The sequence below is a fragment of the Oncorhynchus gorbuscha genome, linkage group LG06, assembly GCF_021184085.1.
Source record: "Oncorhynchus gorbuscha isolate QuinsamMale2020 ecotype Even-year linkage group LG06, OgorEven_v1.0, whole genome shotgun sequence".
In the NCBI taxonomy this organism is placed as follows: domain Eukaryota; kingdom Metazoa; phylum Chordata; class Actinopteri; order Salmoniformes; family Salmonidae; genus Oncorhynchus; species Oncorhynchus gorbuscha.
Genome location: NC_060178.1, coordinates 106,005,250 through 106,028,001, shown reverse-complemented (window position 1 = coordinate 106,028,001; position 22,752 = coordinate 106,005,250). Strand labels below are relative to the sequence as shown.

General features: G+C 43.7%; 1 pseudogene; it reads left to right on the top strand.

The window, feature by feature from the left end:
- The window catches only part of LOC124038649, a 99,083-nt pseudogene that overhangs the window by 4,826 nt on the left and 71,505 nt on the right, over nucleotides 1–22,752 (top strand).

Genomic DNA, 22,752 nt, shown 5'->3' with positions numbered 1-22,752 from the left:
TGATAGCACTGGGCTTTGACATACACTATATACAAGTATGTGGACAGCCATTCAACACCTGTTGCTGACAGGTGTATAAAACCACACAGCCATGCAATCTCCATAGACAAACACTGTCAGTGGAATGGTCTTACTGAAGAGCTCAGTGACATTTAACGTGGCACTGTTAGGGTTGCACATTTTGGGGAATATTCAGAGTTGGAAACTTTCTATGGGAATTAATGGAAATATATGCACATTAATATTAATATCATTTAAATGTAGATTTTTGCATTGGATATATTTACCATTTCATATGGAGACAGAAACATTTTGCCTTATCATAAGTAGAGATAATTAGAAATTATTAAATCCTTCCAATAGAAAGATAATTAAATCATTTAGTTACAATTAAATAATTTAGTTAAACTTTAAATGAGTTGACTCTTCACATAGGATGATTTCACTGAAAAACAAAAGAAAGGGATGTTGAATGATCCCCAATGATCCATCGTATCTCCCCAAAAAGCATTTTCAACATACATCTGTAAAATCATAGTCTAGAAACTAAAGCTTTGGTTGTCTTCTCACGCTTCCATGTCGTCTCTCTGGACTTCCTCAATGTCCACCTCTTGAACATCAGACTCTCAGGCTTCCATGTCTTCTCTCTGGACTTCCTCAATGTCCACCTCTTGAGCATCAGACTCTCAGGCTTCCATGTCTTCTCCCTGGACCTCCTCAATGTCCACCTCTTGAGCATCAGACTCTCAGGCTTCCATGTCTTCTCTCTGGACTTCCTCAATGTCCACCTCTTGAACATCAGACTCTCAGGCTTCCATGTCTTCTCTCTGGACTTCCTCAATGTCCACCTCTTTAACATCAGACTCTGAGGCCTCATCTTCACTGTCACTTTCAAATATTGTTGAGGATGGCTCGTTGTCAGGCTCAAAAGCTTCAGATTTGCCCAGATCGTCACCAATTTTTCAACCCTTGTATTGGTCAGCCTGTTGCGTGCTTTGGTGTATGTGTGTGTTTCCAAACAAGGACCAGTTGCGCTCTGAGGCGGCTGATGTTGGTTTGATTTAGAGGATGATGGAGGTAATGGGGGAAAGAGCCTCAGATCTACAAAGTCCCTTCCACTAGGTGGCTGATGAGATATGTTGGCACGACTGCCATATTGCATCTCCATCTTAAAGCCCTTACTTGGAAGTGTACTTCGTCAGACTGTCAAACATGATGATAACACCATCCCAACGGGTGTTGCTCGGCAGCTTCAATGTGGGGATCTTATTCTTCTCACTTTGCTTGGTGAGGTAGATTGCTGCTATAACTTGATGACCCTTCACATACCTAACCATTTCTTGGCTCTCTTGAAGAGGGTATCTATTGTTTTCAGTGTCATGATGTCCTTGAGGAGCAGATTCAATGCATGAGCAGCACAGCCAATGGGTGTGATGTGAGGGTAGGATTGTCTGTTCCCAGCATTGTCTGTCACCAGTGCAAATACCTTCTGTGGTCCAAGGTCATTGATAACTGCCGTCAGCTCATCTGCAGTGTGTGTGTGTTGTGTTGTGTTGTGTCTGTGCTCTTGTAGAATAGTGGTTGAGGGGTGGAGCTGATGTAGTTAATTATTCCTTGCCCACGAACATTCAACCACCCATTAGAGATGATTGGAATACAGTCTGCTTTCTCTATGATTTGCTTGACTTTCACTTGAACTCTGCACCCAGCAAATTAGTAGATAAAGCATGTCTGGTTGGATGGGTGTATGCTGGGGGAATAACATTCAGAAATATCTTCCAACACACATTGCCTGTAAGCATCAGACGTGAACCAGTTGCATACACAGCTCGAGCAAGACATTCGTCAGCATTTCTCTGACTACATTCCTCCATTGATTCCAAAAAACTTCTAATTCCAGGAGGACCATGAGCTGTTGCTATCGTTTAAGGTGTCTGATTCATCATTTTCACCTCGAATAGAAGTAGAGGGACTTTTGTCACAGGCTGCTTGTTGTGAGTGTAGCCAATGTGAAATGGCTAGCTAGTTAGCGGTGGTGCACGCTAGTTGTGTTTCAATCAGTGACGTCACTTTCTCTGAGACCTTGAAGTAGTGGTTCCCCTTGCTCTGCAAGGGCGGCGGCTTTTGTGGAGCGATGGGTAACGATGCTTCGAGGGTGACTGTTGACGTGTGCAGAGCGTCCCTGGTTCGCGCCCAGGTTGGGGCGAGGGGACGGACGTAAAGTCTATACTGTTACATGAGCACTGAGGGAACTTTATGCAGATGATGCCAGATGATTCTGCATCTTTCTTGCATTCTTCACATGATCTGGCACAGCATTTGCAAATGTACACAACTTTTCCTTCTACATTAGCTGCATTGAAATGTCTCCACACATCAAATAGTGCCCGTGGTATTTTCCTGTAAAGATGAGGGGGGAAAATGAGTTAAAAAAAACAGTCTGTTCAGCAAATTTCTGCCTTGCTGGAGCTGCCCCGTTCAACTCTAAGTGCTGTTATTTTGAAGTGGAAACATCTAGGAGCAACAACGTCTCAGCCTCGAAATGGTAGGGCCACACAAGCTCACATCATGAGACCGTTGAGTGCTGAAGCGTGTAAAAATTGTCTGTCCTCAGTTGTAACACTCACTACCAAGTTCCAAACTTCCTCTGGTAACAACCGTTTGTCTGGAGCTTCATTAAATGGGTTTCCATGGCCCGCAGCAATGTTAAACATCTCGTGGAAAGCCTTCCTAGAAGAGTAGAGGCTGTTATAGCAGCAAAGGGGAGACCATGCTTTTGGAATGAGATGTTCAACGAGCAGGTGTACATACTTTTGGTCATGTAGTGTACTTTCATTCCGACCTTTTTCAATCCCAAGATATTCGTTAATACCGGTACTGAACACAATGGGAGCCATCTTCAAACCCCACTAAGCCTCTAATCCAAATGTTGTCAATGCTAGCACGTACATGTAAGATCCCATAGCAAATGCTAGCTAAATGCTAATTCGTGCACTGCAAACTTTTTATGCAGTCTGAAATATTTGCAGGACAGCCATCCCAGCTCAGTTATGTAAGTAACAAAAAAAAATGCTACTCACCGTTTGCTGCAAAATAAATATTAGACAGCAAGGCTCTTGATCCAGGAAGGGGTTCTTTTATTGGTCACATTTTGCATGACACTAAACACTACATATGCAAACCAAATACAAAACTGCGGAGCATTTAGAACATATTATACAGTTAACTTAATAGTTGTAAGATATCTTGCTGGCAAACATTTCACTGTGATTTCCATACTGTAACTACACCCACCACCTGGTGTGTGCTGCACAACAGTGAGTGACTCAAGGCCCTGGTCTCGTAGTTGTGTGCTTGTAAAAGAACACCGATTTCCTGGGGACTATTATCTCCTAACGTATTGCACAAGTTGCCTACAGGTATTACTTAAGTATCTACAAATATTCACATTTATTTGAAAAAAAAAATCGAAATAGTTTTGAAGGTATTGGAAAAACAATCCTGTGGCTATTTGCAAATACCCCGGTATACAGTTTGTGTTTTGTATGTACAGTATACCACCCATGCACATTGGTCTATTGCAGAGGGTGGAGAATTCCCACCAGATGTATCAGAAATGTGTGAATGTTATTCAATGAAGAAGAAGAAAAAAAATGTAGAGATTGAGTTTATTAAAAGTTCTGGAGCTACTTTACAACCTGCGTGGGAGTTTCTTTCCTTGAATAAGAAACACCTAAAGGTAGTGATGCGCTGATATTACATTTTTGGCCGATATACGATACCGATATTTACAATTTTAGCGGCCTTTTACACATTCTAGTACAGTTAAATAGTTAACACACACATGGACACAGAGGCCTAAGGCACTGTATTTCAATGCAAGAGGTGTCACTACAGTCCCTGGTTCGAATCCAGACAGTATCACATTCGGCCGTGGTTGGGAGTCCCATAATGTGCCGCACAATTGGCCCAGCGTCGTCCGGGCCGTCATTGTAAATAAGAAGTTGTTCTTAACTGACTTGCTAGTTAAATAAAGGTTACACACACACACACCACACTGACCAAAAATGTATTTTATTGGCATTTACGCATGTCCCCATTACCAGTAAAACATAACAAAACCTATTTCTTTCACTTACTTGCTGTGCTGTTTCGTTGTTCAGTTGTTTCAATCTCAACCAGGATTTCTCATAGAACACCATTTGGATCTTTGCGTGTAAAATAACACTATTTGATGTGTCAGACAAGCGTGATGACCAAACAGGACCTGAATATGACTGCACATCACAATCATTTTACGTGTTCATTAAGTTAAAATAACCCTGATTTATAAAACAGTCCTCATTTGATTAATGCTGGTCAGACCCATCTATGTGAAGCTAGCCACAATACTTTGCGGATAGCCTTCAAAATAAAAGTATGTCATTGACAGTGATGCAAATGAATACAAATAGTAGAATTATGCCATAATTGAATAGATCATGCTAAATGAGGTTGGAATGTTGTTTATATAAATCATTTGTTAATTTGACATCTGTTGAAATCACACTAGATGTATTACACTTTAGAATTGCATTGGAGGCTTTCTTATTTCACTGTACAGCCTTACCTATGGATTGTGGATCAATGACATGGGGTATCAGTCTACTCAGTGACACCCAGAGAACATTAGCATCGTAGCTCTTATTGCGGGACTCTGAAACAACTGTGAATTGAGCCACATTTATTGTCAACCTATGTGTATTGAACACTATTCCAGAGAACAAACAATACTGTGTGAATGCTTTGGAGTCTGATAACTCTGAGGATGACATTGGTAAAAAATATCTTACCCCCTTTTATTGATCCCCAATCCTTAGGTGAAGCTGTACGGTGCAATATGAATGTCAGTACACACAACAGGCTGACTGGGGAGGTGTTTTCACACAGTCACAGTCCTGCGATAATAGCCACAATGCTAATATTTGCTTAAACTCTTCACAGTTGTGTTCTGTGGGTGTCAACAAGTACACTAATATTTCATTGCTTAACATTCCAACCTTGTTTACCTATTTCTGTTACCCTGGAGGTCCACTCCTCTGTGGTGTAGTGAGCAGTCAGTCACGTAGCTTTCCGTTGCTCTGGAGGTCCACTCCTCTGTGGTGTAGTGAGCAGTCAGTCACGTAGCTTTCTGTTGCTCTGGAGGTCCACTCCTCTGTGGTGTAGTGAGCAGTCAGTCACGTAGCTTTCTGTTACCCTGGAGGTCCACTCCTCTGTGGTGTAGTGAGCAGTCAGTCACGTAGCTTTCTGTTACCCTGGAGGTCCACTCCTCTGTGGTGTAGTGAGCAGTCAGTCACGTAGCTTTCTGTTACCCTGGAGGTCCACTCCTCTGTGGTGTAGTGAGCAGTCAGTCACGTAGCTTTCCGTTGCCCTGGAGGTCCACCCGTCTGTGCTGAGGGCAACAGAGGATGCCTTGGATAATTAGTTGACAATTCTGATATTTTCCTGTTCATAAAGATCTGGCATGATCTTCATACTGAAGTAGGTGCGCGAGGGGATTTCGTAGTGTGACTCAAGCACTTTCACCATATTTTGAAACCCTTTGTTTTCCACAACAGAGTATGGCCTCATGTCTGCAGTGATAAACATCCCAATAGATTTGGTGATGGCTTTAGCCCAGTCTGATTCTGCAGCAAAGGGCTGCTTAAATGTCGCGGTGAGAAGTTGTTGTCTCTTGGCTGAGCTGGCTCCTGTCACTGACACACCAGAGTGACAACGCTTTAAATGTGGCCATGCTTGATGTATTTCCATGATCATACGGCTTTCTTGTGGCACAACGCCTACACACCGTAATGGTGTTGTCCACCACCCTTCTTCCATCATCATATTTGACAGGGAAGCCAAAATCCTCCCATACATGAGTCTTAAATGAAGCGGGAGGCTTTTCCAGTTGTTCAGCTCCTCTGTTGGCCATGGCTGTCACAGCTGTTTTCTTAGTTTTTTGCAACAGTTTTCAGCTGTGCCAACATAATTGCAAAAGGGTTTTCTAATGATCAGTTAGACTTTTTAAAGTTATAAACTTGGATTAGCTATCACAACGTACCATTGGAACACAGGAGTGAGGGTTGCTGATAATGGGCCTATGTAGGTATTCCGTTAAAAGCCATTTCCAGCTGCAATAGTCATTTACAACATTAACAATGTCTACACTGTAGACACTGACACTGTAGACATCTGACCAATTTTATGTTATTTTAATTGACAAAAAATTAGCTTTTCCTTCAAAAACAAGGACATTTCTAAGTGACCCTGAATTTTTGAACAGTAGCATATATGGAAATGTAAAAAAAAAAAAAATATATATATATATATATATTTCCATTCGGGCAGATTAACTCTTCTTGTGAAACTTTATTTTTAATTTATTTTTTATTTGTCCTGGACAAGAGGACGCGTTAATGTCGAGGCCCGTCTGGTTTGTGTTCATGCATCTCTGTGGCTGTGCCCTAAAGATTATTTTCTTGTAGGTACATACGGCTGTACGGCAGGAAGTTCAGCAAGGAGGACCATGTGCTGTTCATCAAGCTGCTGTACGAGTTGATCACCATGGACAAGCTGGAGATCAGTATGATGCAAGGCCTAGCCCGGCTACTCATCAACCTCCTCAAGTAAGACCATGGGTTACACAGTCACGCATGCAAACACACTCACATCAACAAGCTGGAGATCAGTATGATGCAAGGCCTAGCCCGGCTACTCATCAACCTCCTCAAGTAAGACCATGGGTTACACAGTCACGCATGCAAACACACTCACATCAACAAGCTGGAGATCAGTATGATGCAAGGCCTAGCCCGGCTACTCATCAACCTCCTCAAGTAAGACCATGGGTTACACAGTCACGCATGCAAACACACTCACATCAACAAGCTGGAGATCAGCATGAAAGCTGGTCCTTCTGCTCATCAACCTCCTTATGTAAGCCACACACACACACACACATCAACAATCTTGAGACCAGTATGATGCAATGCTTCGTCCACCTCATCAGTTAATGTAACATAATGTCACTCGAATCAGCCTTTGATCATGTCCGGCACCTGCTTGCCTGTCCAGCATCTTCACTCTGGATGGTTCTGACTTAGAATACATGGACAACTACAAATACCTAGGTGTCTGGTTAGACTGTAAACTCTCTTTCCAGACTCACATTAAGCATCTCCAATCCACAATTAAATCTAGAATTGGCTTCCTATATCGCAACAAAGCATCCTTCACTCATGCTGCCAAACATACCCTCGTAAAACTGACCATCCTACCGATCCTCAACTTCGGTGATGTCATCTATAAAATAGCCTCCAACACTCTACTCAACAAACTGGATGCAGTCTATCACAGTGCCATCTGTTTTGTCACCAAAGCCCCACACACTACCCACCATTGTGACCTGTACGCTCTCGTTGGTTGGCCCTCGCTTCATACGCGTCGCCAAACCCACTGGCTACAGGTGATCTACAAATCTCTGCTAGGTAAAGCCCCGCCTTATCTCAGCTCACTAGTCACGATAGCAGCACCCACTCGTAGCACACACTCCAGCAGGTACAGTGGGGCAAAAAAGTATTTAGTCAGCCACCAATTGTGCAAGTTCTCCCACTTAAAAATATGAGAGAGGCCTGTAATTTTCATCATAGGTACACTTCAACTATGACCGATAAATGTATGATTTTTTATGAATTTACACTGCACCTGTACTATCTACCTACCTCATCCCCATACAGTATTTATTTATTTATCTTGCTCCTTTGCACCCCAGTATCTCTACTTGCACATTCATCTTCTGCACATCTACCATTCCAGTGTTTAATTGCTATATTGTAATTACTTCTCCACCATGGCCTATTTATTGCCGTAGCGCCCTTATCTTACCTCATTTGCACTCACTGTATATAGACTTTTTGTTTTCTTTTGTTCTACTGTATTATTGACCATAGCAGCACCCACTATTTATTCCATGTGTAACTCTGTGTTGTATGTCGAATTGCTATGCTTTATCTTGGCCAGGTCACAGTTGCAAATGAGAACTTGGTGAAATAAATAAAAAATCTTCTTCTTTCGGGTCTATTGTTTCTCTCCTAATTGTATGAGAAGCTTGAGTGTGACTCATGTTTCAGAGTTGAAATACTCTCCATAAATTGAACCCTCTGACCACATAATTGCGTGAAGCTTTTTGAGGCAAGGGTTACATGATTTTTTCAATTAAGTCTTTAACATATTTTACCCCACCTACTCTATTTCTAACAGAAAAACAGAGTTGCTGTCGCGTGAGGACCTGGAGTTGCCTTGGAGACCACTGTACGAGCTGCAAGACAGGATCCTCTACTCAAAGACAGAACACCTGGGCCTCAACTGGTTCCCCAAGTATGTCCCTCTTCTCTTTTACCAGAATGGTTAAAAACAAGCTGTCTTTTTTTAAAGAACTCCACATATTGAAACCAACCCATCCATTATAGGTTCTTCCCATTTTGAGCCCTCCCTCTATAAGCAGGAAGGTGGTGGGGCCCCGCTTCTACCAACCCATCCATTATAGGTTCTTCCCATTTTGAGCCCTCCCTCTATAAGCAGGAAGGTGGTGGGGCCCCGCTTCTACCTTTGTGTTTGTTACGGAGCTCACTTCCTAATCTCTAGTGGTGGTATACATGAATTTATTGTGAAATGTAGCTGTCTTTGTGTCAGTGAATCCGTTGGAGGTTTGTTTGTACTGCCTACTGCCACGGTTCTGGCTAATACAGTTCAACACCGTTCATTCAGTTTCCCTTTGCCTCCTTGTTGCATCCTTTCATAAGGCGTCAGCATGCTTCAGTTTGGCTGGCTGCTAGCCGAAGCTGTCTGGGCGACCCAAACGAGTAGCTCGCGGACTCCCTTAAGACATTCGCTTGAAAAAACAATTGATCAAAGTCCAAAACTAACAAAAACGTCACAATGTTATGATAATATATGCACAACCTCTTCCAGACTGTTTTGGCTGGGAAGTAATGCTGATGCCTTTACATGCAAAGATTGTTATCCCTGCCCATTTTTGTAGGCTAGGCTCATTTCTGAAAGTTGTCAAATCTGTACCAACACACCCCCAGGTTGCATATAGCCAAGGACCCCCATCCCACCCCTTTTCTCCCAGCAAGCAGTGCGAGGTGCTCTTGTATAGTGCTATGGAAACATTGTGTTACAACAAAGCCTTGCTAGCACATAATGGGCTTTCACAAAGGGAAGCAAGTTACCCGGTTTATTGATACTATGATATGAATAAAGGAGCAGTGAAAAAACAAAACAAATGAGAAAATGTGTAATGACGCTGTGGTACAAAAAAAGGTGTTAGAATTTGATATTGAAATGGATTGGCTTTTCATAGTGTGAATCTGAATGTGTTTTTATGCCTTTGTTTTCTCTCACATTCAGTTCTCTACGGCCTCGTGCTTCCTCTAAACACGTAATGATAAAATTGTTTCAGAGGTGGTAAGGACAACGCTTCTCTTTTGTGATAAAAAATAAAATGTATTTCATCCTTTTATTCAGGCACTCTTTGGTTTTTATTTGTCTATGTTGCATGTTGAAAACCAAAAAGCACACTGGACACCCCCACGCAGCTGGTTTGACATAGAATCAACTACAAATCAACCTAAAACCAAAAAGCAATGTTAACATTTCACTCATATTGGAGACTGTCGCACTGCATCTAACTGGACTCTATATCCCCCATACCCATTCTTTGTCAAGTCCCATATGATTTGGTGGTTAGTGCTGACAAAGCAGGTCAAGAGGTTTTGCAGCAGTACCCACTAGAGTAGGCCACTAGAATTGTTTTACAAGAGCACATTCTGAATTCACCTGTTTAAAAACGGCCATGATGAACAACTTTTTCGTGATGCTGAAAATCACAGATTTGTGCAACAACAAAGAAAATGCTTCCTTATAATGCACATTGTTAGAGAAAAAGTTTCAAATTTGGCCTAAATCACGCTGCCAGATAATACATTTGACCTGGTTTCTTTGCACTGATCTGTGCTCTTTTGTGCCACAACTGTTGTCCCATATTTCTGAGTGAGAGTCATGGTAAAGGGTAGTTTGAAGCTCTTGTATCTTGTTCCTCCTGGTATACTGGTATAAGATGGGGGTGATTATCACATGTTTCACCCAAGTATTCTAAAGGTCATTGGGTTTGTGGTTCCCCAGGGTTGAGTGTTGGAGCTGTTGGTGTTCTGGTCATGCTACTTTGTATTTGTAATTCAGAGCATGAGTTTGGGGATTGTCAGTGTGGTCGGTCTGTGGGAAGTAGACCTATAAGAGAACTATAGTTGGGTCCCAAAAATCTCTCCTTCCACCTGAGGTGTGCACTCTTTCACTACGCTGTACAAATGTATAAACATTTGTGAACAAGTGCACATTTCTGGAGAAAAAAAGAGATTGGGCTATTGGGACGCACCCCAACTCACTCAAGCCCTGAGTTGAAAAGCCAGGAGCCCTTGGCAGAAGTCGCTCATCTGTATAGTTCCCATTAGTCTATTGAATTTAAGCAATGCAGTACGGTTGATTTGAAAGAGACTTGAACAAGTTTGAGTTTAGCGCGTGGTTGAATGGGATATACGAGGCAGTTACAACGCATGACTGAGGTCGGTGTGTGAGTGGTGGAAAGGCAGGGTGTTTGAGTGATGGTAGGAGGTTTGAGGGTGTTTGAGCTCAGGGTGTGTGAGTGATGGCAGGAGGTTTGAGGGTGTTTGAGCTCAGGGTGTGTGGGTGATGGTAGGAGGTTTGAGGGTGTTTGAGCTCAGGGTGTGTGAGTGATGGCAGGAGGTTTGAGGGTGTTTGAGCTCAGGGTGTGTGGGTGATGGTAGGAGGTTTGAGGGTGTTTGAGCTCAGGGTGTGTGAGTGGTGGAAAGGCAGGGTGTGTTAGTGATGGTAGGAGGTTTGAGGGTGTTTGAGCTCAGGGTGTGTGAGTGATGGTAGGAGGTTTGAGGGTGTTTGAGCTCAGGGTGTGTGAGTGGTGGGAAGGCAGGGGGATTGAGGGTGTGTGAGTGATGGCAGGAGGTTTGAGGGTGTGTGAGTGATGGCAGGAGGTTTGAGGGTGTGTGAGTGATGGCAGGAGGTTTGAGGGTGTGTGAGTGATGGCAGGAGGTTTGAGGGTGTTTGAGCTCAGGTTGTGTGAGTGGCTGGAAGGCAGGGGGATTGAGGGTGTTTGAACTCAGGGTGTGTGAGTGGCGGGAAGGCAGGGGGATTGAGGGTGTGTGAGTGGCGGGAAGGCAGGGGGATTGAGGGTGTGAGTGGCGGGAAGGCAGGGGGATTGAGGGTGTTTGAACTCAGGGTGTGTGAGTGGGGGCAAGGCAGGGGGATTGAGGGTGTGTGAGTGGGGGCAAGGCAGGGGGATTGAGGGTGTGTGAGTGGGGGCAAGGCAGGGGGATTGAGGGTGTGTGAGTGGGGGCAAGGCAGGGGGATTGAGGGTGTGTGAGTGGCGGGAAGGCAGGGGGATTGAGGGTGTGTGAGTGGCGGGAAGGCAATTAGATTGAGGGTGTTTGAGCTCAGGGTGTGTGATTGGTGTGAAGGCAGGGGGATTGAGGGTGTTTGAGCTCAACGGCTGCGGTTATATTGGTCTCAGATAAATCTTTTGACACTTATATGACACTGAGTTGAGTGACCAACCTTTTCAAGCTGTTCATAATGATGGTAACATTCAGAAATAGGCCCAACCGTTACCAAACCAAAGCCTGTAACAGCAGTCAGCAATACTACAGTGTAGCCTGGTGTTGGTTGTATTATTTAGGCAGCAAACGGAAGAAAATGGACTGAATGGGAGGGGCTACTTGAAGTTGTCCATTAAGAAACACCCATATGGGAGGGACTACTTGAAGTTGTCCAATAAGAAATGTTAATTTCTGTTTTTTTTCTTTGCATGCCCTGAGTACAGCCCAGATATGTTTACTGTTTAGTCAGGCTAGGTGATTTAAAAAGCCTAAAACAAAAGGCACCCTCCATTTAACACCCTCAAGATCAGCGTTCATTACAAGTATTAATGGCTAGACTGACTATTTGCATAAAGCCTCAGTCCCAGTCATTTTCTCTCCAAGACAATACACTAATCCCAATAAAAAAGCCCCATTCTGATGATTGTGAATGAACAGAGTACATCTGTTAAATGATTTACCATTCATGTTCTACTGTTACACTGCTGGCCCAGGGCCACCCAGGACAAGAGTAGAACGGCCCTGGAATAGTCCCATTGTTGTAGTCATTGACTTTAGTTCTGTTTATGTTTCTATAGTGCTTTTGTCACGCTATTCCAGTTTGTATGTCCCTAATTTCCTTACTGTTTCTATGTACACACATGGTCCTCACATCCCTTACTTTTGATCAGTGCTTGAGTTGTGCCAGTCCAGACACTTGTCTCTCTACTGCTTGATTACAGACCACTCTTTCAGAGTACTCACTCTAAAATATGAACACTGCTGTATCTTAAAATGAGCCCCACAGCTCAAGTGAGTACCCAAGCCAGCACCTTTCTCATTACATTTCAGGCACTGCTTTTGACGAGCATGTACTAAATGTGGAATTTCAATGTGAGTGATTTGGCTGTACCTGCATGCAGTCAGTCAACCTCATCATAATTGCATTGGTGTGTTCAGCGTGCTCGTTGTTTCATCAACAGCCACCTCTGTCAGTTCTGATGTGTCTCTCTCTCTTTGTTCCTCTTCTATCTCTCTCATTCCTCTTCTCTCTCTCGTTCCTCTTCTCTCTCTCGTTCCTCTTCTCTCTCTCTCTCTCTCTCTCTCTCTCTCTCTCTCTCTCTCTCTCTCTCTCTCTCTCTCTCTCGTTCCTCTCTCTCTCGTTTCTCTCTCTCTCTCTCTCTCTCTCTCTCGTTTCTCTCTCTCTCTCTCTCTCTCTCTCTCGTTCCTCTCTCTCTCTCTCTCGTTCCTCTCTCTCTCTCTCTCGTTCTCTCTCTCTCTCGTTCTCTCTCTCTCTCGTTCTCTCTCTCTCTCGTTCCTCTCTCTCTCTCTCGTTCCTCTCTCTCTCTCGTTCCTCTCTCTCTCTCTCGTTCCTCTCTCTCTCTCTCTCGTTCCTCTCTCTCTCTCTCTCTCTCTCTCTCTCTCGTTCCTCTCTCTCTCTCTCTCTCTCTCTCTCTCTCTCTCTCTCTCTCTCTCTCTCTCTCTCTCTCTCTCTCTCTCTCTCTCTCGTCTTTTCTCTTTCTCCCCCAGCTCGGTGGAAAATGTTCTGAAAACACTTGTGAAAAGCTGCAGACCGTAAGTATATATTTTTAAACCCCTATATGAAATATACTGTATGTCTTTTTAAAGAATTCAGTTGCTAAGCTCATTGTTGCATTTACTCTTGGGACACTTTTGGTGAACACTGGTGTATCATCTGAAGAGTTATTGTATCATTACAACATGGCCTGTTATCCATCTGTTCTTACTTCAGAACTCCTGCTATTGAATGAAGTAGAGATGCACACCAAGCCAAGGGACTATTCTGAATTAAATAAGAGACATTCTGTGAAACTGAACTGTCAGTAAGAAACCTCCTTTTTGGGACTGAGCCTAGGTCTGCTGACTGACAATTTGTCAAGGTCATGCTAGCTAGAACTCCCGTGTGGTCTAAGACATTGCATCGCAGTGATACCTGTGCCACTAGAGACTCTGGGTTTGAGTCCAGGCTCTGTCGCAGCCGGCCGCGACCGGTAGACCCATTGGGCGGCGCACAATTGGCCCAGCGTCGTCCAGATTAGTGGAGGGTTTGGCCGGCAGGGATGTCCTTGTCCCATCGCACACTGTGCCGGTCCAGGCCAAGTGTACGGCCTTTCCTCCGACACATTGGTGCGGCTGGCTTCCGGGTTAAGTGGGCATTGTGTCAAGAAGCAGCGCGGTTGTGTTTCGGAGGACACATGTCTCTTGACCTTCGCCTCTCCCGGGTTCGCACAGGAGTTGCAGCGATGAGAAGACAGTAACTACCAATTGGATTCCACAAAATTTGGGAGGAAAAAGGGGTGCTAGCTAGCTCCATCCCTGGATGCCAGGCAAGGATATATTTTGCATTCTGATGTTTATGACTGAAATGTAAGCCCTTAACCAACAATGCAGTTCAAGAAAAAGTTATGAAAATATTTACCAAATAAACAAAAGTAAAAAATAATATAAATTAACACAATAAAATAACGAGGCTATATACTGGAGGTACCGAGGTAATTTGTACATGTAGGTAGGGTTGAAGTGACCATTAAATTGTTTTTTAAAAAACCTTTATTTAACTAGGCAAGTCAGTTAAGAACAAATTCTTATTTTCAATGATGGCCTAGGAACAGTGGGTTAAATGCCTGTTCAGGGGCAGAATGACAGATTTGTATCTTGTCAGCTCGGGGATTTGAACTTGCAACCTTTCGGTTCCTAGTCCAACACACCACTAGGCTACACTGCCGCCCATGCATAGATAATAAACAGCAAGTAGCAGGAGTGTAAAAACAAAGGGGGTGGGGGGTGTTGTCTATGTAAATAGTTTGGTGGCCATTTTATTAATTGTTCAGTGGTCTTATGGCTTGGGGGTTGAAGCTATTAAGGAGCCTTTTGGTCCTAGACTTGGTGCTCCGGTACTGCTTGCTGTGCGGTAGCAGAGAGAACAGTCTATGACTTGGGTGACTGGAATTTTTTGACAATTTTTGGGGGGGCTTTCCTCTGACACCGCCTAGTATATAGGTCCTGGATGGCAGGAAGCTTAGCCCCAGTGATTTACTGAGCCATACACACTACCCTCTAGCGCCTTATGGTTGCATGCTAGCAGTTGCCTTACCTGGCGGTGATGCAACCGGTCCGGATGCTCTCGATGGTGGAGCTGTAGAACGTTTTGAGGATCTGGGGACCCATGCCAAATCTTTTCGGTCTCCTGGGGTGGAGAAGGTGTTGTCGTGCCCTCTTCACAACTGTCTTGGTGTGTTTGGACCATGGTAGTTCGTTGGTGATGTGGACACCAAGGAACTTGAAGCTCTCTACCCACTCCACTACAGCCCTATCGATGTTAATGGGGGCCTGTTAGGCCTGCCTTTTCCTTTAGTCCACAATTAGCTCCTTTGTCTTGTTCACATTGAGGCAGAGGTTGTTGTCCTGGCACCACACTGCCAGGTCTCTGACCTCCTCCCTATAGGCTGTCTCATCATTGTTGGTGATCAGGCACACCACTGTTGTGTCGTCAGTAAACTTAATGATGGTGTTGGAGTCGCAGTCGTGTGTAAACAGGGAGTACAGGACGGGACTAAGCACGCACCCCTGAGGGGCACCAGTGTTGAGGATCAGCATGGCATACGTGTTGTTGCCTACCCTCAGGAAGTCCAGGATCCAGTTGAGGAGGGAGGTGTTTAGTCCCAGAGTCCTTAGCTTAGTGATGAGCTTTGTGGACACTGGTGTTGAACGCTGAGCTGTAGTCGATGAACAGCATTCTCCCATAGGTATTCCTTTTGTCCAGGTGGGAAAGGGCAGTGTGGAGTGCAATTGAGACTGCGTCATCTGTGGATCTGTTGGGGCGGTATGCAATTTGGAGTGGGTCTAGGGTATCTGGGATGATGCTGTTGATGTGAGCCATGACCAGCCTTTCAAAACACTTCATGGCTACAGACGTGAGTGCTACCGGGCGTTAGTCATTTAGGCAGGTAACCTTCGCTTCCCTGTACACAGGGACTATTGTAACCACTCACAGGCAGGGTGGCAGAGATTTGTGTGTGTGTATGTGTGCGCGCGTGCAAGTGTCAAGAAGCTGTCACTCAGTCGAGTCCCTAGGTTACTTGCTTCTGTAGTGACTGATACTTAATCCTATTATCCAATCTAATTTTGGCCTCGTAGAGTTTCCTGTTACTGTGAGCAGAGAAGTAGGGATTGAGAGAGGGGTGAAGGAGAGAGAGCCCTTTGGGGCTAGTCGTAATCAGCAGCAGTGAAGTAGGGCCCGAGAGAGAGGTAGAGGAGAGAGAGAGATAAAGCCCTTTGGGGCCAGGAGCACTCAGCAGCAGAGTGGCCTAATGCAAGGCCTGTTAAGGAGTTTAATGAAGTTCAATTGCAACTGCAAAGCGATGGGAAGGACATGAGAAGGGAATTGGATAGTAGTACATATTGTTATTTGGGGTTTTCTGGCCATTCAATTGAATTGGAATGTTTAGGTAGAAAGAACTGCAGTTGTTGGCCTATAGCTCCGTTTAAGCCATGCAAAACTGTTCTTCTGCGGTCCAAGTGCTGATGCTGTTGTGTTCACACAAACCTGCTCACGATCTGATTACATTAGCTAATACTGATGCTTTTTTATATCAGCAAACGCCAGCTTAACTGCCATTGTTTCATATACACATTTTATTTGATTCCATTGCCATAGCTGCGAAACTAGAAATTATAATATAATTAATCTATTTCTGTCAGGCAACCAATGGTTTGTGGCCATGGTCAAGGCCTATGTGCAGCATTGCTCTTTGCATGTCTAGGAGTAGGATGCTTTGTCGTCAATTATTTATAAAATAGTACATAAATTATTTATATGATGAATTCCATATGCACATCACACATTGTTTGTACTTGGCGAGGGGTTAAACAGCTTTATCATGCTCATTTTAGATGCTTGTAGTATTATGGCTGATATACACCACACCAAACTACAGGCCTTTATGATGGCACTATAAATACAGGCCTTTATGATGGCACTATAAATACAGGCCTTTATGATGGCACTATAAATACAGGCCTTTATGATGGCACTATAAATACAGGCCTTTATGATGGCACTATAGATACAGGCCTTTATGATGGCACTATAAATACAGGCCTTTATGATGGCACTATAAATACAGGCCTTTATGATGGCACTATAGATACAGGCCTTTACGATGGCACTATAGATACAGGCCTTTACGATGGCACTATAGATACAGGCCTTTATGATGGCACTGTAAATACAGGCCTTTATGATGGCACTGTAAATACAGGCCTTTATGATGGCACTATAAATACAGGCCTTTATGATGGCACTATTGATACAGGCCTTTATGATGGCACTATAGATACAGGCCTTTATGATGGCACTATAGATACAGGCCTTTATGATGGCACTATAGATACAGGCCTTTATTATGGCACTATAGATACAGGCCTTTATGATGGCACTATAGATACAGGCCTTTACGATGGCACTATAGATACAGGCCTTTACGATGGCACTATAGATACAGGCCTTTACGATGGCACTATAGATACAGGCCTTTACGATGGCACTATAGATACAGGCCTTTACGATGGCACTATAGATACAGGCCTTTACGATGGCACTATAGATACAGGCCTTTACGATGGCACTATAGATACAGGCCTTTATGATGGCACTATAGATACAGGCCTTTATGATGGCACTATAGATACAGGCCTTTATGATGGCACTATAGATACAGGCCTTTATGATGGCACTATAGATACAGGCCTTTATGATGGCACTATAAATACAGGCCTTTATGATGGCACTATAAATACAGGCCTTTGTGATGGCACTATAAATACAGGCCTTTGTGATATTTTATTTTATTTGATTCTTCAGGTATTTTCCAGAGTCGGCCACCCAGGAGATGTTGGAGGAGTGGCGTCCACTGCTCTGTCCATTTGACGTGACCATGCAGAGAGCAATAGGATACTTAGAGCTCTTCCTCCCCACCACCCTACCCCCAGAGCTGCACCACAAGGGCTTCAAGTGAGAACACACACCTCTGCCACCTCCCCATAGGGTGGCATAATTACAGAAACTCCCAAAGTGCACAGGTTTTTCAGAAATCCCAGTTGAGGGATTCCCTTCCAGCTTTTTCCCTTCTGATTACAGGAACGTTTCTGGAATATTTCAACCTTACGACATCCCAAACCTTGGATTTAAATCACCATTTCAATTTTAATGCCACAGTTGAGATGTGTTGTGTGTGCAGTATGCTTCAGCTATGAGATGTCTGTGTGCAGTATGCTTCAGCTATGAGATGTCTGTGTGCAGTATGCTTCAGCTATGAGATGTGTGTGTGCAGTATGCTTCAGCCATGAGATGTGTGTGTGCAGTATGCTTCAGCTATGAGGTGTGTGTGTGTGCAGTATGCTTCAGCTATGAGGTGTGTGTGTGTGCAGTATGCTTCAGCTATGAGATGTGTGGGTGTGTGCAGTATGCTTCAGCTATGAGATGTGTGTGGGTGTGTGCAGTATGCTTCAGCTATGAGATGTGTGTGCAGTATGCTTCAGTATGTATGAGAGTTTGTTTTCTGATCATCAGGTTGTGGTTTGATGAGCTCATCAGCTTGTGGGTGGCAGTACAGAACCTTCCAGGTTGGGAGGTGGTAAGTTGGACAACATTCACTTGATTGACATACTGGTGTGTGGTAGTATTAGCCGAATGCCAGATCTGTTTGTGCTGTTTTGACAAGTTGGCACAAACGGATCTGTAACCAGGCTATTGTAGTACATTTTCCAACATTCTTTTTGATAGACAGAACATTTAACTATTCGCTAGATATTCCTCAATTAAAGTTTTCCTTATTCATTTGTTTTTTTCCCCACAGCATCTTGTCAACCTGTTTGCCCGCTTGGCCAACGACAACATTGGCTACATTGACTGGGACCCATATATACCCAAGGTATGGACACTCCTCCATCAATAACATTTGTCTCGCTGTGCCTATAGAAACTACCCCGTTACTCAACCCCAATGGTCTCTTCTAGCAGGTCCCGATTCACTCCCTGCCCCTATTCCATTGGTCTTAACACTTTGATGTTTACTGATCTATAAGGTATACGCAATACAGATATGCATAACGTTGAAGGGTTTGGGCCAAGTGAGCCATTTGGGAGTGTCAAGTGGTTTTGCAACATGCTGAAATCTTACCCTCTGCATTTGACCTGTGACCTTAGTTGTGGTGTGCATGTCATAGCAGACCAGACAGTCACTGAAAGTGCAGCCTGTTAGTGGCTCTAACTACTGTATCACAGTTCCCTGTTGGTCTTCCTGGTGGGCAGCATGTCTTTCACCATGTTTTTATATGTTATTGCCCAACATGCCCTGATCTCAAATGTAATGAAATGGATGAAAATTATTTTTAAAATCCCACAAAAATATGAAATCCTCTGATCAGAAAAAGTAATTGGATGACTGGACAATAAAGTATTCATCATCTTCACATGGATTGCTCCTTTTTGATTCCAGATCTTCACCAGAGTGCTGCGGAGTCTGAACCTCCCAGTGGGGACCAGTCAGATGCTGGTTCCCAGATACCTGACAAACGCCTACGATGTCGTACACGTGGTCCTCTGGGTCTCCGCTTTACTGGTCAGTCACTCTTCACAATCAGTGTTGCTCAATCAATGCTTTTTTATGGCTCTTCAAGTTTATTTCAATGTTTTCACAGTAATCATACAATACAATGATCACAACACAATAATACTCTAGAATAAGTGTAGTGCTGTTCTGTTGGATACTGCTGTTTCTGGTAGACCTCCAGTCATTGGGCTAACGCTAGTTAGCATTGGCTCACGATGGAATGATAGTTGTGTTAATGGAATAATCCATTTTGTTTTCATCTTATAAAGCATCTGTTGTTTGTGTGATGGCAGGGAGGCCCCAGTAAACAAGCCCAGGCACAGCTCCGTGGCCTTTTCAACAGCATCACGTCTTTCTTCCACCCATCCAACCATGGACGCTGGCTGGTGAGTCACTGCAACGCTCACTTCTTCAATGTTTACCCAGACGGGCATCTCACAAACCTTTCGTTGCACTGGCATACCTGCACACTCAAATCACAGTCTTAGTGACTAGCTCTTTGAATGTGCCCCACATTCCCCTTCTCCTTGCTCCAGAAGCTTCCCTAGGCCTCCTGGCAGTTCCCTCTCCAACCCTCCAAGCCAGGGGTTTGTGTACATACCGTTCGTTCAGAAAAATTGCCCTGATGACACATAAGAGAATGGCAGCTGCCAGCAGTGCTATAAAAGGTCAGCCAGATATCCGGGGCTCATGCCATTCTTTTCTAGAAACATCCAACCTGCGTCATCATACCAGAGCCTCAGGCTGCAAGCTGTCTTCACAGTCATACACAATCCTTTATTTATGGCAGAGGGACTCAGACCTTGGTTCAATTACCATTACTTAACCTGGGATTCATTGAGCTTGCTTGACGCAATGGAATAGAATGGTCACAAAAATGCACATCCTGCACTCCAGGCAGACTAAAGCAAACGCTAAAAGTTTTTGAACCCAGGTCTGGAGGTAGAGTTGTGACCCCATTATGTTTCTGGTAAACCCCATCAACTTGTGAGATGTTCTCCTGGTTTGTTTTCAGTGTAGGGGAATGGAAACAGACAATCCCACGCTCTTGTGATCTGTGTCCAATATAAAAGTACCATGCATCCTGAGTTGGCTAAAGTAAGATGTTAATGTAGTCCTCATCGCTATAGTGAAAGTAATGTACCTGCAATGTAGTGACAGTAATGTACCTTCTGCAGCTCAGTTAGTGACTGTAATGCAGTCCTCGCGCTATAGTGACAGTAATGCCAGGGTAATGGGTTACCTGTAATGTAGTCCTCGTCGCTATAGTGACCACCCATACGCTATAGTGAATGTATGTACTATAGTGACATGACTGTAATGTAGTCCTCTTCGCTATAGTGACAGTAATGTACCTGTAATGTAGTCCTCTGCTAAGTGACAGCACCTGTATATATGACAGTATTTCGCTATAGTGACAGTAATGTACCTGTAATGTAGTCCTCTTCGCTATAGTGACAGTAATGTACCTGTAATATAGTCCTCGTCGCTATAGTGACAGTAATGTACCTGTAATGTAGTCCTCTTCGCTATAGTGACAGTAATGTACCTGTAATGTAGTCCTCGTCGCTATAGTGACAGTAATGTACCTGTAATGTAGTCCTCGTCTCTATAGTGACAGTAATGTAGTTCTCTTCGCTATAGTGACAGTAATGTACCAGTAATGTAGTCCTCTTCGCTATAGTGACAGTAATGTACCTGTAATGTAGTCCTCTTCACTATAGTGACTGTAATGTAGTCCTCGTCGCTATAGTGACAGTAATGTACCTGTAATGTAGTCGCTATAGTGACAGTAATGTACCTGTAATATAGTCCTCATCGCTATAGTGACAGTAATGTACCTGTAATGTAGTCCTCTTCGCTATAGTGACAGTAATGTACCTGTAATGTAGTCCTCTTCGCTATAGTGACAGTAATGTACCTGTAATGTAGTCCTCTTCGCTATAGTGACAGTAATGTACCTGTAATGTAGTCCTCTTCGCTATAGTGACAGTAATGTACCTTGTAATGTAAGTACCTGTAATGTAGTCCTCGTCGCTATAGTGACAGTAATGTACCTGTAATGTAGTCCTCGTCGCTATAGTGACAGTAATGTACCTGTAATGTAGTCCTCGTCGCTATAGTGACAGTAATGTACCTGTAATGTAGTCCTCTTCGCTATAGTGACAGTAATGTACCTGTAATGTAGTCCTCTTCGCTATAGTGACAGTAATGTACCTGTAATGTAGTCCTCTTCACTATAGTGACTGTAATGTAGTCCTCGTCGCTATAGTGACAGTAATGTACCTGTAATGTAGTCCTCTTCGCTATAGTGACAGTAATGTACCTGTAATGTAGTCTTCTTCCTATAGTGACTGTCGCTATAGTGACAGTAATGTAGTCCTCTTCGCTATAGTGACTGTAATGTAGTCCTCTTCGCTATAGTGACAGTAATGTACCTGTAATGTAGTCCTCTTCGCTATAGTGACAGTAATGTACCAGTAATGTAGTCCTCTTCGCTATAGTGACAGTAATGTACCTGTAATGTAGTCCTCTTCGCTATAGTGACTGTAATGTAGTCCTCGTCGCTATAGTGACAGTAATGTACCTGTAATGTACTATAGTGACAGTAATGTACCTGTAATGTAGTCCTCTTCGCTATAGTGACAGTAATGTACCTGTAATGTAGTCCTCTTCGCTATAGTGACTGTAATGTAGTCCTCGTCGCTATAGTGACAGTAATGTACCTGTAATGTAGTCCTCTTCGCTATAGTGACAGTAATGTACCTGTAATGTAGTCCTCTTCGCTATAGTGACTGTAATGTAGTCCTCGTCGCTATAGTGACAGTAATGTACCTGTAATGTAGTCCTCTTCGCTATAGTGACAGTAATGTACCTGTAATGTAGTCCTCTTCGCTATAGTGACAGTAATGTACCTGTAATGTAGTCCTCGTCGCTATAGTGACTGTAATGTAGTCCTCTTCGCTATAGTGACAGTAATGTACCTGTAATGTAGTCCTCTTCGCTATAGTGACCTGTAATGCTATAGTGACAGTAATGTACCTGTAATGTAGTACTCGTCGCTATAGTGCCAGTAATGTACCTGTAATGTAGTGCCTCTTCGCTATAGTGACTGTAATGTAGTCCTCGTCGCTATAGTGACAGTAATGTACCTGTAATGTAGTCCTCGTCGCTATAGTGCCGGTAATGTAGTCCCCGTCGCTATAGTGACTGTAATGTAGTCCTTGTCGCTATAGTGACTGTAATGTAGTCCTCGTCGCTATAGTGACAGTAAATTACCTGCAATGTGGTCCTCATTGATATAGTGACAGTAATGTACCTGTAATGTAGTCCTCGTCGCTATAGTGACAGTAATGTACCTGTAATGTAGTCCTCTTCGCTATAGTGACAGTAATGTACCTGTAATGTAGTCCTCTTCGCTATAGTGACTGT